The following is a 17,655-nucleotide window of genomic DNA, read 5'->3' as shown; positions in this document are numbered from 1 at the left end:
CTCCGCCACTTGTTCCTGGGCGGTTGAGGTGGGACGCGCAGGGGTGTTCTGCGGCAGGGGTTTAAGGTGTGAGGCAGGAGGGGTGTGAGGTGTAAGGTGTGAGGCGCAGGGTGTAAGGTGCAGGGTGTAAGGTGTGAGGAGGCACGCCTGCGGGAGGGGTGTGAGGCAGGAGGGGTTTGAAGTGCTATGGTGTAAGGCGGCAGGGTGTAAGGTGTGAGGCGCAGGGTGTAAGGTGCAGGGTGTAAGGTGTGAGGCGGCACGCCTGCGAGGGGGTGTGAGGCGCAGTGTGTACTGTCTTACCTAGGCTGCTGCACATTGTGTGGTAGGCCATCTTGGAGAGGAGCACGCGGGGTGAGTGAGTGTGTGTGTGTGTGACCACAACGGCCAATGAGAGGTGTGCGGGGGCGGGCGGGCCAAGGGAGCCATCTCATTGGCCTGAGGTGGAGTGACGGGCCAAAGGTCCAATGCGATTGCCCCTAGACACAGGGAGACACAGGACAGACAGACAAACACACATACGACGGTTTGAGAAATATATATATAAATATATATGTATATATTGTATGTTTTATATAGATATACATATATACATACACACGCACAATCACAATTCTCATTATGCTTTACAAACACAGTAACTGTCAGACAGTGACACACTCACTCAGATACACACACTCATGGTTATATTCACACATATGCTCCCTCTCATTCTCACTACACACGCACCCTCTCGGTGTACTAAACAAACAATGCTTATAAAAAATATACAATACATACTGAAAAAAAAACAAAAAAAAAACAATGCATATAAACAAACCCCAGTGCATACTGTATAACAAAACCCAATGCATATAAAAAAAATGCGTCTTCCTAAATATGTATGTATGTACAGCTCAACCCCCTTACTGTAGAGATAAGGGAAAAGCAGAGAGGTGAAAACAGACGCACTACTGCAGGGGCGGCCAACTCCCGTCCTCAAGGGCCACCAACAGGTCAGGTTTTCAGGATATCCCTGCTTCAGCACAGGTGGCTCAATCAGTGACTCAGTCAGAGGACTGCCCTAGTGTACAGAGAGAGAGGGAAATAATTACAAAACATGCAGGGGGAATAGCCCCTTTAAATCTTCAAAGGCAAGATAGATGCACAGTATATTTGATAGGCTGTGATATTTGATATTTGTATAACGCTGTGCTTGGGGTCCAAACAATCACATCGCGTTATAAGCGGATCGCGTTAGAAATAATGTACAATTATATGCATTGTGCAATAAGGTATTTAAGTGTTACGCCGGTGCTGCCCGCAGACCAGACCCGTCCCCTGAGCTGAAGGGGAAGTGGTAATACACGCACCCGCAGCAAAGGGAGCGTGTCCGGAGTGTGGTATGAAGCGTTGCCAGGCCAGGTGTAGTAAGGTAGACAATACTTGCCGGTACTGGTTGTAGAGATAGAGTGAATGATGCCTCGCCGAAGTCAGGGAGTGGAGAGTGGAGATAGGTCGTAGTCCAAGCCGTGTTCAAGGGGTTACCAGAGAGAGCGTTGTTCAAGGGGTGCCGAGATCGAGAGCCAGAAGGGGTAGTCGTACGAGCTGCGTCAGAACCTGTGAAAACACTGAGAGAATCCAGAAGTACTTCCATACAGAGATTATGTCGAGCAAAGACTGAGAGCAGAGAGGAGCTAGATAAAGCAGGAAGGTCCAATCAGGAACGGAGGCGGGACAGGAAGAGCTACAGGGAGACACTGCAGATTGGTGCAGGCATAACAGGCCAGGTGAGTCTTGTTAGTAAAATATACTGGACACCTAACAAGCTCCTATTGAACCCCCAAAATAACCACAACATATATATAAGCATATGAATGTCACAGAGGAGTGCTACTGAGCATGGCAATATATATTTAAAACCAGAGACAGCACATAAAACACAGACACAGCTCAGTTTTAGCACATCCAGTGAAAATCATACACGGTACAGTGCCTAAATATATATCTATAAATATCTATTAAGTAAAATGGTCTTTTAGTTTGACATTTTTGGCCAAAATTGTTGTAAGCCCCTGAGCCAACGTCACGGCAGACCACAATTCAGGGGTCCCTAACGCTAATATAAATTCTTAATAACCTGTGTAATAACAGGAAGAATGATTTATAGTAAATCTGTCAATATTAGTTGCAAAGTTCTAAGTCTGATTGAAGCCTTTATTAACCTGTACATTACCAGGAAAGGCACTCTGTATTAGAGATGTCACAACCATCCTGCAAGCAAACAAGTTCCCCTGTGTGGAAATGCTATGGAGTGAGCCCTTAACCATTTAAATGTGGGAGGGGGTGAGCTTAAATTAAGTAGGAGGTTGCCAACCTCCAATCAGCCAGGACTAGCTGAAACACAATTGTAAAATATACTGGACACCTAACAAGCTCCTATTGAACCCCCAAAATAACCACAACATATATATAAGCATATGAATGTCACAGAGGAGTGCTACTGAGCATGGCAATATATATTTAAAACCAGAGACAGCACATAAAACACAGACACAGCTCAGTTTTAGCACATCCAGTGAAAATCATACACGGTACAGTGCCTAAAAATATATGTATAAATATCTATTAAGTAAAATGGTCTTTTAGTTTGACATTTTTGGCCAAAATTGTTGTAAGCCCATGAGCCAACGTCACGGCAGACCACAATTCAGGGGTCCCTAACGCTAATATAAATTCTTAATAACCTGTGTAATAACAGGAAGAATGATTTATAGTAAATCTGTCAATATTAGTTGCAAAGTTCTAAGTCTGACTGAAGCTTTTATTAACCTGTACATTTACTTATTAGATATTTATACATATACATATTTATATTTATACATATACATATACATATACAAATATTTCTGGCTGGGTGGAGGGCATTCTAAAACCACTTGTCAGGAACACACCCAGCTATAGCCAGGATACCACCGACCTGCTAAACAAACGGAATGTCATTGGCCCCCTCCCTACAGGAACACTACTAGCAACTATTTCCGGAGAGTCACTTTATACAAACATCCCCCACGAGGATGGGATTTCAGCCTGCAGATACTTTCTGGGATCGCAGGAGCCACTCACAGAGACAGTGACTAAATGCATTGAATTTATTCTGACCCATAACTACTTCACATTTGGAAATGACACATACCTCCAGACAACCGGGACTGCTATGGGTACTCGGATGGCGCCACAGTATGCCAATCTGTTCTGCGCAAAACTGGAAAGTGACTTTCTGTCCACCTGTCACTTGAAACCCCTTACATACCTTCGCTACATCGATGACATCCTCCTGATTTGGACCTCTGGCGAACAGGACCTCCTACAGCAGCGGTGCGCAAACCGTGGGGCGCGACCCCCAGGGGGGGCGCGACACTGCCGACGGGGGGCGCGGGGTTTACAGAGGCCCCCCGCGCTTCCCGAAGGCACTTAAATTAAGTGCCGGGAGAGCTGCAGGGCCTCTGTAAACCTAACTTACCGTGGCTCCGGCGGCTTCCTCCCTGCGGCGCCATGGCAACGCGGCGTCAAAATGACGCTGCGAGGTCATGTGACGTCACGTTGCTATGGCAACGTGACGTCATTACGCCGGAGCGCGGGTAAGTTGGGGTTGGGGGGGGCGCGGGAGCGAGGGGACAGCCGTCAGGGGGGCGCAGGGAAAAAAGTTTGCGCCCCCCTGTCCTACAGTTCTATGACAACTTCAATACTTTCCACCCGACCATCAACCTCAAACTCACCCATTCCCCGGATGAAGTACATTTTCTAGACACCACCATTACTATAAAAAACAACCAACTACAGACTTCTGTATACCGCAAACCTACAGACAGAGCCAGCTATTTGAGGGACAACAGTTTCCACCCGACACACACCAAACATGCAACCATCTACAGTCAAGCCATACGATACAACCGGATATGCTCCGACACAGCAGACAGAGACTAGCGGATTAAAGCCTTGAGATCAGACTTTATAAACCGTGGATATAACTACAGAATTGTAGACCAGCAAATTCACAAAGCCACCAGAATACCAAGAAGTGATCTCCTTGAATACAAACAGAAGGAGACAAGCGACAGGGTTCCTTTGGTGGTCACATATAACCCACACCTAGGAGCCCTACGCAAGATCGCCAGGAAACTACAACCCATCCTCCAGGAAGATACAAGACTGCAACAGGTCTTCCCTGAAGCACCCTTATTATCATACAGACAACCCCATAATCTCAAGAATATTATGGTGAGGAGTAAAGTATTCAGCAGTACAACTGAATGCGGGACAAAACCATGCCAGGACCCAAGATGCAAAACCTGCGCAATGCTCTACACAGCGGACACAATACAAATACCACACAAGAATCGGGAATACAAAATCAGAGGAGGGTTCACCTGTTCCTCCAGCAATGTCGTGTACCTCATCATGTGCATGAAATGCCCAGGGGGCTGCTACTACATAGGTGAGACAGGACAGGGGCTAAACAAGAGAATGAACCTGCATCGCCACAGCATCACACGCGGAACAAGAGACAGTCCTGTTGGCGAACATTTCTATGACTCTGGCCATAAGATGAACGATCTGAGGGTTGCCATACTCAAAGGTAATCTTAAAACCCCGAAAGAGAGACGTTGCATGAATACAAATTTATGCAACTGTTCGGGACACTTAGCAGTGGCCTAAACAGAGATCGAAATTTTATGAGTCATTACTGACAGTAGTGAACTCTCGTCCCATAAGCGCTAAAGGCCATGTCTGTGCATACTGTGCTATATGTATGCACACACAGCTGTCTCTCACACATACTAATACTCCTTGTTTTTCCATCCCTATACACCAATAGGGACCACTAAGTATCCACACACACTTTTAGTTGTGCTACTAACTCTCACATTTCCACACCCACCCACACCATTTATATCCAGTCCCACTCCACACACACCTTGTGTAAAGCACTATATATACTGTGGGCTCTCCATTCATTTTGATTCACACTGATACACATACACACTCTTTCTTCACTTGCTTTCACAGTAACCTTTTGACACCTCTAGCCATAAAACACATCCACACCGGGGGAAGGAACAGCACAGATAACATTCCAAGAGACACTGTTTTTAAGGTTACCTTTTGCTTCATTCATTGTAACATCGCCGGAAGAAGAGATCAGTGTATCTCGAAAGCTCGCACAAATAAAAGCATTTCGTTAGCCACAGAACGGTATCATCTATTTATTTTTTTATTTTTTTGATTATATATATATATATGTATATGTAGAGGTATCAGTACCGTGTTAGCCGAGCTTCAACAATCTCTCACATTTCCACACCTGCCCACACCATTTATATCCACTCCCACTCCACACACACCTTTTGTAAAGCACTGTATATACTGTGGGCTCTCCATTCATTTATATTCACACACACACTCTTACATCACTTGCTTTCAGTTACCCTTTGACACCTCTAGCCATAAAACACATCCACACCAGGGGAAGGAACAGCACAGATAACATTCCAAGAGACACTGTTTTTAAGTATACCTTTTGCTTGCTTCATTTATTGTAACATCGCCGGAAGAAGAGATCAGTGTATCTCGAAAGCTCGCACAAATAAAAGCATTTCGTTAGCCACAGAACGGTATCATCTATTTATTTTTTGATTATTGAAGCTCGGCTAACACGGTACTGATACCTCTACATGTATATACATGTATATATATATATATATATATATATATATATATATATATATATACACATGTAGAGGTATCAGTACCGTGCTAGCCGAGCTTCAATAATCAAAAAATAAATAGATGATACCGTTCTGTGGCTAATTATGCTTATTGGTTATCGTTTGTGTAGCATGTTTTCGGCATGACCAGATTAGCTGGCTGTCCTGTTAGTAAGGGCTCAAGAAGTGAGTTAGTGTCCCTAACGGGACTAGGCTTTAATTTGCAAGAAAGTAGTTTCTTAAAGGGACAGTGCACCCGTACTTATTTTGGTTGTGGCTAATAAACCACTAGTGTTTAAAGTTTCCCATCGTGTCAAGCGTCTTACTGACCCCGCCGCGAGGCCGTCCTGCCACAGGTGGTGTCAGAAGTGGGATGCTACGCCTCTGGGGGTCAGTAGATGAAGATGTGTTGAGACACTGAACTCAAGCGGGAAAAAAAATATGATTTTTGCTGAAGCATGGAAGTTACTGCTAGCAAGTGCTGAGTGTAAATTTTGCCCCGTCGGGTATGAAAGGATTGCTGTGTAAAGCTAATGCCTTTTGCTGAAGTGAGTGAATTTGCAGCTAGCAAGTGCTGTGAGCAAAGGTTGCCCTGTCTGTTAAAAAAAGAAAGTGAAAATGAATTTTTGCAAAGAAGTTGCCCTAAGAAGAACCCAGAAGGTTCAAATATTGTAAAGCAAGAACAACTTACGTGTGTTGTGCAAAGTCTGCCTCGTCGGGCGTGGAAAAAAAAAACGGGGTTTTAAAATGGCCACCGTCATTTGTCAGTTTTGCAATGTACATAACCATACAAAACAGTGTCCCTTCAGGCCATATGATGATTATGATGACGACGCATATGTGGCCCCGAGAAGAGAGACGTACCCGCAGATGGAAGCTGCAAAAGTGTCCAGTGTGTGTGTGTGCCCAGTACCACTGATGTCTCTGGAACTAATAAAACAAAGAGAAAGAAGAAAAATAAAAATATTTCTCAAGTCACAGAGGAAGTGACCGAACCACTTGAGCCTGCGATATCAGGACAACAGGCGTCAGCAAGCCACCGAGATGTGCAAAACTTCATCAAAGACTTAGAAGTTTCTCACCAAGAAGCTAGCGCGCTCAAAACAGAGCTGGGTACTTTGAAGAAAGCCAATGAGACGGTCCTAAGGGATATAGAGACTGTGAAAATGGAGAATATAAACCTGAAAGAAGAGGTTTTAAACCTGACCGGTCAGGTCAGTGATGGGACTGAGAAGCTTCACCAAGCGCAGAAAGTGAAGGCGCAATTGGCGCAAGAAAAATTAGAGGTGCAGGAAGCACTGCAGAATGCAGAGAGGATGCAACGTGTCTCCCTGGCGCAGCACACACAAGCAGCGCACCTATGGCAGAGCCAGCTGCAAGAGCTACATGCAAGTCTGCAAGCGGCCAAGGAGAAGCAGCAAGTGCTACAGGAACGGCTGAGTACCCAGTATGTCCCCACAGAACAGCATGAGGAGCTGAGGGCCACGCTGTACGCCACAAGAGCATCGCTGGGGGCGGAGCTTGAAAGCCAGGTGATTCTGTGTGAGAGGGAGCGCGAAAAGGTCCAGAGACTGGAGCAAGAGCTGGAGAAGCAGAGAGGCAACTCCATCTCCATGAGTCAGTATGCCAAGGAGAAAGAAGCCTGGAAAACAGAAGCAGCGGCGATACTGGCGACAAAAACTACAGAGCTCCAAAAGATGAAGGCAGCGCTGACGCAAGCCCAGAGCAAGCACCGGAAAGAGGTGAAGGCCCTGAGAGGGGATTTGCAGGATCAAATTGAAGAGCTGCAGACGCAGATTGCTGAGCGCAAAATACAACTCGCCGAGAGGGAGGAGGTGACCGTCCGTCAGGTGGCTTGCCTGACATTGCGCTATGAAATCGAGATGGCTGATACCCACAGGCTGCTGGACGACACGGCTAATGAGAGGGACCGACTGCAGCTGGAGCTGGACAATGTCTGGGAGGAGCACAGGCAATTGCAGGTCAGAAATAGAGGAAAATAAACAGATTTAAGCCTTGCGCTGAACCTGCTAAGAGATGTGGAGTCGCGACTCAATACCAAAGAGGATGAACTGGCAGCGGCACTGAGTGAAAAAGGATATGCAGAAGGACAGCTTCATGACCTGAGGAAGGACCTGGAGTCTGAGCGTGCTGGCCGCAAGTTGGCGGAGAAACAAAAGCGTGACCTGGACGAGATACTCGAGGCCCTAAAGACTGAGCATGTGGCTATGTTGGACACCGCTCAGTTGGAAAATAAGATGAGAAAGACATCACAGGTTATCCAGCAACACTCCCAACAGAGTAAATTAAAGGGACAAGAAAGAAAGGCCCAAGCCTACGAGTCTGCCGACGGTAATAGAGCGGCATCATGGGGTGCACTTAGGGTTGATAAGACCCCCACCCAAATTGAAGTTATAAAAATAAATGAGGTGAAAACCAACACTAAAAATACGCTGATGGAGAAAGGTCCAGAAGCCATCACCACTGAAGCGGAGTTACTGTCTTCACAAGAGAAGGCTAAGCTTCAAGGTAGCCCTCTAAGGAAGCTTTTCACTGGATCAGGTTTAAAGAAGCTTTCAGGCAAGAAGCATAAAGGAAAGAAGGAAGAAGAGACAAAGGCAGAGTATGTGACAGAACAAGTACCTGTCTCATTGGAGTCTCGTGATCCTGCAGAGGTAGATGGAGGAGACAGTTCGCCCTCTTCTCCTGATGAGTCTATAGAGACCTCTCCTACAGAAAATGTAATGGGAGACACAGCACAGACTGTTGAAACAGAAGGTGAAGGGGCCACTTCTGATGGAGAAAGAAAGAAGGCATTACACCATGGGCCTCTTTTAAAAAAATGGTCACCCCTAAAAAGCGTGCAAAGCTGCCTTCTGAAAGTGACAAAGAAGATGAGGTTGAAAAAGCAAAGAGTGCTACCATGTCCTCTACTGGTAGTGCTGGTTCTGTTGAAAATGAAGAGGAAGCTAAAGAAAATGGTGAGGAACAAAAGCTGGAAAAGAGCCCGGAAGATAAGAGAAAGTTTGACAGCTCTGTATTATGGGAAGCTTTAATCTGTGTGGGTTCTTCTAAGAAAAGGGCCAGGAAGACTTCTGATTCAGACGAAGAAGTACAAAAAACCTTTGAGGAAGGTCAAAAAACAGAGGGAGAAGCAGGACAAGCACTGGTGAGTGAATACTATGAGCTAACTGAGGTCTTGGCTCTTCTACAGGGTAAGGGAGACTCTGAGCCCAAGAGGAAGAAGGCAGAGATAGCTGATAGACAGCAGGAGGCTTGGGGACATTTGCAAAAGGGGACACAACAAAGGCGGAGCTTCAACCCTAGACTCAGGACGGCACAAGAGAAAGAGGTAGAGAAGGATGAGTGTTCAGGCCCAAATGGCCTGGTAATTACCCAAAAAAGAAAATGCCTAAATTGGAAGGCAAGAAAAAAAAAGGGGGAGGGAAGGGCCGACGTCAGACATTGGCGACGAAGATGCTGGTGCACGGGAATGGTGCACGGGCCGCTCCACAGGACAATGTTTCGCTGGGGAGAGGGATATGTGACAGAGTCACTGACTCAGTGGGCTGTGACAGTGAATGGAGAGATGCTGCAGCCAGATCACTGAGTGTTAATCTCCTCAGACAGAGAAAGCACATCTGCAGCCTAATTAAACAGGGGCTGAACTATCAGTGAAACAAGTGCTTTAAAAAGCAAGAAGTTGCTCACACAAGGTGAGCTTGTTTTTCCACAGGAAGGTGGAGAGAACTCTCCCGGCTTGGAAGCCGTAGCAGCTGTTGCTGCTCTGGTCCCCCAGTGCTGCGAGGAGCTAGGCTGCTGGGACCAGCTGGGACCCCAACCCAGGATAAAGATACAGATTGCTGCGAGGCTAGACACAGCCTGCTCCCTGGAACCGTGTTCCTGTTTGCTGTTGGAGCTGAAAAACAGATAAGACTTTATTCTTATTATGCTTATTGGTTATCGTTTGTGTAGCATGTTTTGGGCATGACCAGATTAGCTGGCTGTCCTGTTAGTAAGGGCTCAAGAAGTGAGTTAGTGTCCCTAACAGGACTAGGCTTTAATTTGCAAGAAAGTAGTTTCTTAAAGGGACAGTGCACCCGTACTTATTTTGGTTGTGGCTAATAAACCACTAGTGTTTAAAGTTTCCCATCGTGTCAAGCGTCTTACTGACCCCGCCGCGAGGCCGTCCTGCCACTATATATATATATATATATATATAATACTGAGTTAAGTTATGGTGAGTAAAAAAAGTGACAAAAACCCTCCACAGGAAAGCAAATATGCAAATATAACTGTATGCTCATCTGCATGTCTTAGGCAGGTCTGCAACCCCGCCTTTCCCCATTATCACCCAGCATACAGCACTTCCACTGCAGCAAGGGATTCTGGGAAATGACATGCAAATGAGCACACAGTGTCACTTTTTGCCTCAATAACCATTTTTAACATGTTTCCCTATAGGCTTAAGCTTGCTGCATGGTCACAGCTTTGAGCACAGCCAGGGTTAAGGTGCATACCCAGAAAACCACCCACAGACAGCCGTTTCGACCTTGATGGGTCTCATCAGTGTGGGGTTGATTTTACTGGGAATGCAAGAGAGGCTATGGGATAGGCTAAACCATAATACTGAGTTAAGTTATGGTGAGTAAAAAAAGTGACAAAAACCCTCCACAGGAAAGCAAATATGCAAATATAACTGTATGCTCATCTGCATGTCTTAGGCAGGTCTGCAACCCCGCCTTTCCCCATTATCACCCAGCATACAGCACTTCCACTGCAGCAAGGGATTCTGGGAAATGACATGCAAATGAGCACACAGTGTCACTTTTTGCCTCAATAACCATTTTTAACATGGTTCCCTATAGGCTTAAGCTTGCTGCATGGTCACAACTCAGTATTATGGTTTAGCCTAAATTTACCTCCGGGCTACATTCTCCCCCTCGCAGAATCCCAACGACCTCGCTTGGGTAGCAACCATGCAACAGAGGATTATATAATGGAAAATGCATTGTAACTGTTACTTCACATACATTAGGCATTTGTTCACTGGTACCCAACATACCCGCATGGATACCCGAGGCCAGCTGAGTCTCAGAGTGGAGTGCCCCTAACTGATTGGGTGAGGGTATCCCACCTTGACTCCTGTGAGTCTTTTGGAGCTCAAGACCAGTCCCTTGCACCAGCCCACCTTCTCCCCCTTGCCGGATCCTCCGGTCTCGTCTCACGGGAGACAGGGAGGCTCAGTCTCTTGCCTCGGTCCACCACATGGTGAACATAGCGCTCCATCGCGCACCTGGGAGAGGCCACAACTACCAGAGCGGTCTCAACACAGTCTTTGTCCGCTCCAGCAATCCCTTTAACGGTGACACCATCGTTGGGCAGCACAACCTCTTCGTGCAGGCCCGGGTCTCGGGAAGGCCGAGCTTGGAGACTCCTCGTGCAGGAGTATGTGTCGCTCCGGTCCGCTACACCGGATACCTTGATGAGGTCGAGTTCGTTCCATGATCTGCAGAGATCTTCTGGGGGAGACACCTCCACCAGGACGCGATGACGGGGTGAGCCCATCGCCCGGGTGACCCTACCTTTGGAGTCACCAGGCTCCACGATCACCGGGGAGCTCACACCCGACACCCCTTGGGGCAGTCAACTTACCCCTATCGTTGTCGGCAGGTACTGATCCCAAGCCTGGGACCGCTGGTACCTCGGTGGTAGGCCGGACTGGCCGTTGCAGGTCACACGGGCCCACATCATGGTCTGCATCAGTTGAGGTGGTTGGCTCAGTGACCTCACTGGAGTGGTCCGCCGGCAGGCGCATCACCACTCTCGGTTGGTCGCTAGAATCACCACACATGGGCGGGGGTACAAACACCTTACCCTGGGCCTCCGGGATCTGTGGTTCTGGCATCGGTGGTTCCTGCTCGGGAACCGGGTCTGGAACCGACATCTGGGGTTCCGACATCTGGAGCTCTGCCTTCAGCGGCTCCGGTTCAGCGTCTGGAAAGTCCATTTGGGCACACAGCCCCTCCTCTTCTTTCTCTGCTGGTTCCGCCGCCTGGGGTAGGATAGGCTTTAGGAACCAGGCCCCGCAACACTCACATTGAGGCTCCCACGCCAGTGCCTCCCTCCGGGAACAGCCACATTTGAGGCCAAAACACTGGGTAAACGTTTCTCCGTCCACCTCAGTTGACCTGAAACCTAGCTGTAACTGGGACGGTTTGACTCCCTCTTTAAGGGCTTCACTCAGGCAGGGGCACATTAGCACCGTGACCTCTATTCCTGGCAATTTCCAGGGCTCATACACATCAGGGTGTAACCCCTGGCAGTCTCTCTCATCCTCGGGGAGGGAACACTCCATTTCTGCAACAGTGTCCTCTGCCGCTGGCGGTTTGGGTTGCAGGAACTGCGCCGCACAGTCAGGACACTTAGGCCCTTGGGTCAGCTCCCCAACGGCACACTCACATTCATTCAGACGGCCGTACAGGCATTCTTCCCCGTCTACCACGGTCATCGTGAGGGCAACTGGTGACTCAGATGCTCCGTCCATCCAGCCACCCGTCACCTTCCATTCTTTTAACGCACACGGGCACACCACCATTGGCAAGACTAAATGGGGGGCCCGTACGATTCTATACAGCCAAGGGTGCTTTTCTCGGCATCCCTTGCTTTCCTTAGGGGGAACAGAAATGGCTGATTTCTGCTCACGACACTCCCTCCCCCTGGTGGACTCTAGAGGAGGAGCAGCACAGTCTTTTGGGGAATGTTGCGAACTCGGTACTGAGTCACTCACAGTGTGGGGGCGGGGCTCTGGTTTTCCCGCCAGTCCTGGGCAGGGGTTTGCAACATTCTTCTGTGCAGGCTGGCAGTCAGCCGCACACGTGCCATGGTGATTTGGCGGGAGTCGCCATTTTGGGTGGGGCTCACTGTCAATGTCAATAGGGCTCTCGGTGCAGGCAGATACTGCCAAGTCAGGGTAGATAAAGGGGCACCCATCGGTCGGACCCCCGGGCAAATTTAAGAATTTAGGGCCATCTTCCTCGCTTAGGGTCTGGCCTGCATATATCAGGACAGTACTCCATTGCACGGTGTCATCATACCTTTGCCCTCTGACCCACGTACCCGCCAGTCCAGGGAGCTTCCGAACCTGCGCCTGGACATCTAACAAGGGCACGCCAGCCGGGACTGCCCCCACGGCAACCACGCGGTTAGGAGTCACGTTCACTTTCAAGGCCCATGCGTAGACCTCCTGCTTTGAGAGCACCCACATGGTGGAACAAAAATAGGACACAATTTAGAAAAAAAACATACAGGGCACCCCAGGTCTGATATCTCAGCAGCGCCTCCAAATGTAGCCTTTTTTGTGAACCGGCCTGACCCACCCAATCTCACATTGGCCCCTGTGGTCTAACCGGTCCCTTTCCTTGCGGCACACCTCTTCTAAGGGACTACTGGTAACTGTATAACACCTGTGGCTCCAGGAGATTTGAGCCTCCGCTAGCTGGGAGCCTGGGGAAACCCTTACCATTTACCTGGTGCAGCGCCTCCACTTACCCAGGATCCCCGTTATGAAAGATAGCCCTGGGTAAGAAATACAATAACACACGTATACGATAAAACAATAACTAACACTTTACTTGAGAACATATAACACATTACATAACATCATGCTCTATCCGCATCACCTTAACCATATCACCTCAGTCCAATGTCTGGTGTTCACACCCAGTGTCCTGTGATCCCCCACACCCAATGTCCCGTACTCCTACGGAGGTCGTGGGTGACTGCGCAGTCACTAAATTATCTATTAGGCCTGTTGGTGCACATGTGTAGAAATACCTTCCGAGCACTCCGATGCTCGGGCCTGCTACACTCTTCTAAAAGGGTCAGACGTGCGAAGCCTCCGTCTGATCCTATCCAGGTACTTCTCCAGGACCCCAACGAGGGTCCCACCGCTTCACGGGAACACAACCGTCTCTCGGTAACACACCGTCTCACGGGAACAGCAACCGCCGCTATCCCTATCCCTTAACGTGACAGGAACCCTAACTTAGGGCCTGTCCCTGATGAACCGCAACCTGGGGTGGCTTGGGGAAAACTCCTAGGGCCTGCGGAGTAATAACCTGCCCCCTCCCCTAGCTACCCAGTCCTATCTGTAACTACTAACTACTTGCTACTCCTAACAGCCTGCAGCAGACACACAGCTCTCACCGTCAGCCTGCAGACATCCACCCACGCTGCACACACTGCGCCCAGCACATGCAGCAACACACACACACAGCTGCATTCGTACACAGCCACCTGAATCCCCGCAGCAAATCCACTGCACACACTCTGTGCCTATTTGCCAGTGCGCACAGCACTACCCGCTGTGGCACTGCTAAACCTGCACCTACACACCTACGGGTGACCTTCCCTATCTAGGGCCGTCCCTCTTCAGTTACCCCCTGCCCTTACCGGGAATTGGGACCTGCCTGGGAACCTAAGGAGAACCCTTACCTGGTGCAGGAGCCACGCGCTCCCTACACCCTTCCTACTCCTTCCTTCTCCTCTGCCTGACTGCCTGAGCAAAGCCCGGGAAAATGTATCTATTTTCCCGGGCTGAGCTTCCTTCAGCCCTATTGGCCGCAATGGAGCACCTGATCTCTGTCTCCCTATGCCTGCCCTCGCGCGATCTCTCCCTAGCTCTGGGGATCCTACCTGCGCATGCGCGACCTGTCTGGAGCCTTCCCTGCGCTTGCCGCCTACTGCGCATGCGCGAGCTAACGCGCAATGGCGGCGCCCTCTACTTTACAAGCCGGGCCGGTGGCAACGCGATCGCGGCCCTAGCGACGGCCCGATCGCGTCCCCGGCAACCGGCCTGCACCGCAATACCTCGCGCTGCTCCCTGCACTGGCCCCCACCCTCGCGAAGTGCCGGCGGGTCCGTCGCAGCCTCCGGCGGCACCCGCTACCACACGGCACTCGCGGAGGGGGGCCAGAAAGTGTAAATTTACCTCGGGGCTACATATATATATACATATATGTGTGCATGGCCCCTATATATATATATATATATACACACACACACACACACACACACACACACACATACAGACAAACCCCGTAATAATGCGATCCGTTAAAACGCGAGTCCGCTATTTATGGGTTTTACCGGGCTATGGGTTTACCTGGTAAATCTCCGGGCGGCAACGTGGCCCCATTTGACGTCACGCAGCCATGTTGATGGGATTTGCAGGGGGTGATGCCGGGAGGAAGCCGGGAGGAAGCCGGGGTGATGCCGGGAGGAAGCCGGGAGGAAGCCGGGGTGATGCCGGGAGGAAGCCGGGAGGAAGCCGGGAGGAAGCCGGGAGGAAGCCGGGAGGATGCCGTGAGGAGCCGGAAGACGCCACCGCCGAAGCTAGGAGAAATAAACCTGTATAAAGAAGATAAATGTAACAAATGTTATCTCCGGGTTAGCCTTCAATAGAAGGTGTCAACCTCGGGCCCTAATGCAGCATCTGATGCTCTTTTACCACTGCACATATTTAGTAACACACTGATACACACACATCATGGGGAGCTGGGATTTGGGAGGGATGTCACTGTGTTCTACAGGTGTTTGCACAGGAATAGCCCCCTCTCTCCATCCCTTATTATGATTGGCCCTAGGATTAGGGGGGAGGGCTCAGTGCAGAGGAAACAATTGACAATCCCACCCATTTAAAGGCCATCAACAAATTTTTTGCTTTTAGCCCGTTTACATTTGGTAAAGTATCAACGTTCTTTACAGAGATTGTCTTTGGATAACTACGTGGGTTTGCACCTTTTAAATGACATCATCAATTTAAAGAAACAAGATACCGTGGGGCAGCGCCAGGAATTCTGGGACCGTTTCCTCTGTGCATAATGGCCCCCCCTCCCCTCCATCTCCCCATCTGCCTCATTAAGGGGATTATTCCAAATGCTCCGCTCACGTGAATGGGAGTTTTCGGACACTGCTTCAGAGCGGATTTAACCCTGTGCGTGCCCCAGGACATAGTGACACGTGTGTGCGTGTTGTTTTTCCGGGTTAGATCACTTCCTGTGTTCCCATGGAGCGCGATCTAACCAGTGAGGAAATGGAGGAGGATCGCTCTTCATCTGTTTCCTCCAAAATGGCCACTGTGATCACATGACCACACTGTGCCGTAGCGGCGGTGGCACTCAAAGGGTTAATAAGTCCCTTAAACTCCAAAAACATAACAGCAAATTCCCCAGAACACACAGTATGCAGGGATTTTATTAGGGGCTGGTTATACCCCAATGCTCTATAAGCAGCTCACATCCCCTATAATGGCCCTTCTAATAGCCCCATACCCCTGTTCTTCCTCATGAACGCTGGCACTATTTTGTGAAGCTGCTGTATATTAGGATTTACCAAACAGATAACATGCGCCGGCAACCGCGGTTACCCAGAATTCCCCAGGTGCTGTGACGTTTGCAGACTCGATTTTATCAGTTTACAGCAACAATTCCACCTTGTAATTTTTCCCAAATAAAGCGTTTCTCTGGCTGCTATACATTACGTTGTGCTTATATATGTTAATTACGTCCATTCATGGCCAGGTAATGTCCCGCCCTTCTGGGATTATTACTATTATAATTTCACATTCTTTCTATTTGTTATCATTTAAACAACAACATGTCTCTCGTGCAGCACCTCCTCCTTATCCTCTAATGGGGAGAGAGAGGGGATGGGGGAGAGAAAGAGGAGGGGGGAGGAAAGGAGGGGGAGAAAGAGAGAAGGTGAGAGGAGAAATTGGGGGGGGGGGTGGAGAGAGGAGGGGAGAGAGAAGGGTGGGGGAGGGGAAAGGAGCCCACTGCTTACCTGCTCCCCTGGAGGATTAAGGGGGCCTGCAGAGCTGCCCAGAGAGGTGCCTGTTGGGGAAGCCTCCCTCTTTAGACAGGCAGCCCTAAAGACAGCCTCCAGCAGGCCCCCTCTGTAGCACCTTCCAGGAGGCCCCCTCTGCACCAGGACTGGACTCCCAGCTGTCGCCCCCTGGTGGAGGCCCGGGCTGTGGGTGCAGGCGCTAGTGTAATATGAAATGTCTGTGACGTGTGATCATATTTATATATACTTTCTTACTGTAATTCCAGTGAATGTAAAAAAACACTAGATTGCGCTCTACTGCACCACAAGCAGTGAAAGTGAAATCTTATGCAAAAATTGTGCAGTGATAACAAAATACAAATAATATACAGTGAATAATATTAATGACAGTGAAATAAAGGCAAAAACAACTTATCACTCGACCCCGACAAAAGACTGTTCCAGAAGTCTTGCCGCAATGGTGTAGAAGAAGTTCCAGGGGAGCGTCGCCGTATGCACATAAAAAGAAAAAAACAGTGGATAGTGTAATATTGTAATAAACAATAAAAAGTGAAAGTGAATAACGAGTTCCTACTCACAAAAGTAGCAGGAATATAGGCATGTGAGTCAATAGTACTCTGTGATGCAGCTCGTTCCGGAGGTTTGGTATATGGGTCAGCACATCTTGGAAAAATGAAATGAAGAAGACGTCATCACGTCGAAACGCGTCGAGTCGGGCTTCCGCCGCCATCTTGGTAGAGGAGGGAAAGAAGCAAGGGAACTCTCATGATCCTCAGCTCCGGCGGGAAGTGACGTCACGATCCGGAAGTGACGTTCGCGGACGCCGCCAGCGGGTAGAAGCAGACGAGACGACCTATGCTGCATCTGAGATAATATCCCCAATGCTGTATTTCCTTCTAAAGCCGTAAGCCTCCAATTGACTTACTTATTAGATAAAGTTTATTTCCATCTACACTATGGCTGTTTTCTATTTTTCCAAGATGTGCTGACCCATATACCAAACCTCCGGAACGAGCTGCATCACAGAGTACTATTGACTCACATGCCTATATTCCTGCTACTT

General features: G+C 48.9%; 1 long non-coding RNA gene across 1 annotated transcript; it reads right to left on the bottom strand.

Annotated features, from left to right (window-relative positions):
- Positions 1-218: 218 nt before the first annotated feature.
- LOC142475761 (uncharacterized) lies at positions 219-15,152 on the bottom strand. Its single transcript, XR_012791122.1, has 3 exons — positions 14,911-15,152; positions 1,427-1,596; positions 219-1,060 (listed from the first exon to the last, which is right to left on the bottom strand). It is a non-coding gene; the product is annotated as an uncharacterized LOC142475761 (long non-coding RNA).
- Between the last annotated feature and the right edge of the window lie 2,503 nt (positions 15,153-17,655).

This window comes from Ascaphus truei, unplaced genomic scaffold (assembly GCF_040206685.1).
Source record: "Ascaphus truei isolate aAscTru1 unplaced genomic scaffold, aAscTru1.hap1 HAP1_SCAFFOLD_1368, whole genome shotgun sequence".
NCBI lineage: Eukaryota > Metazoa > Chordata > Amphibia > Anura > Ascaphidae > Ascaphus > Ascaphus truei.
This window is presented reverse-complemented; position numbering and strand designations above follow the sequence as displayed.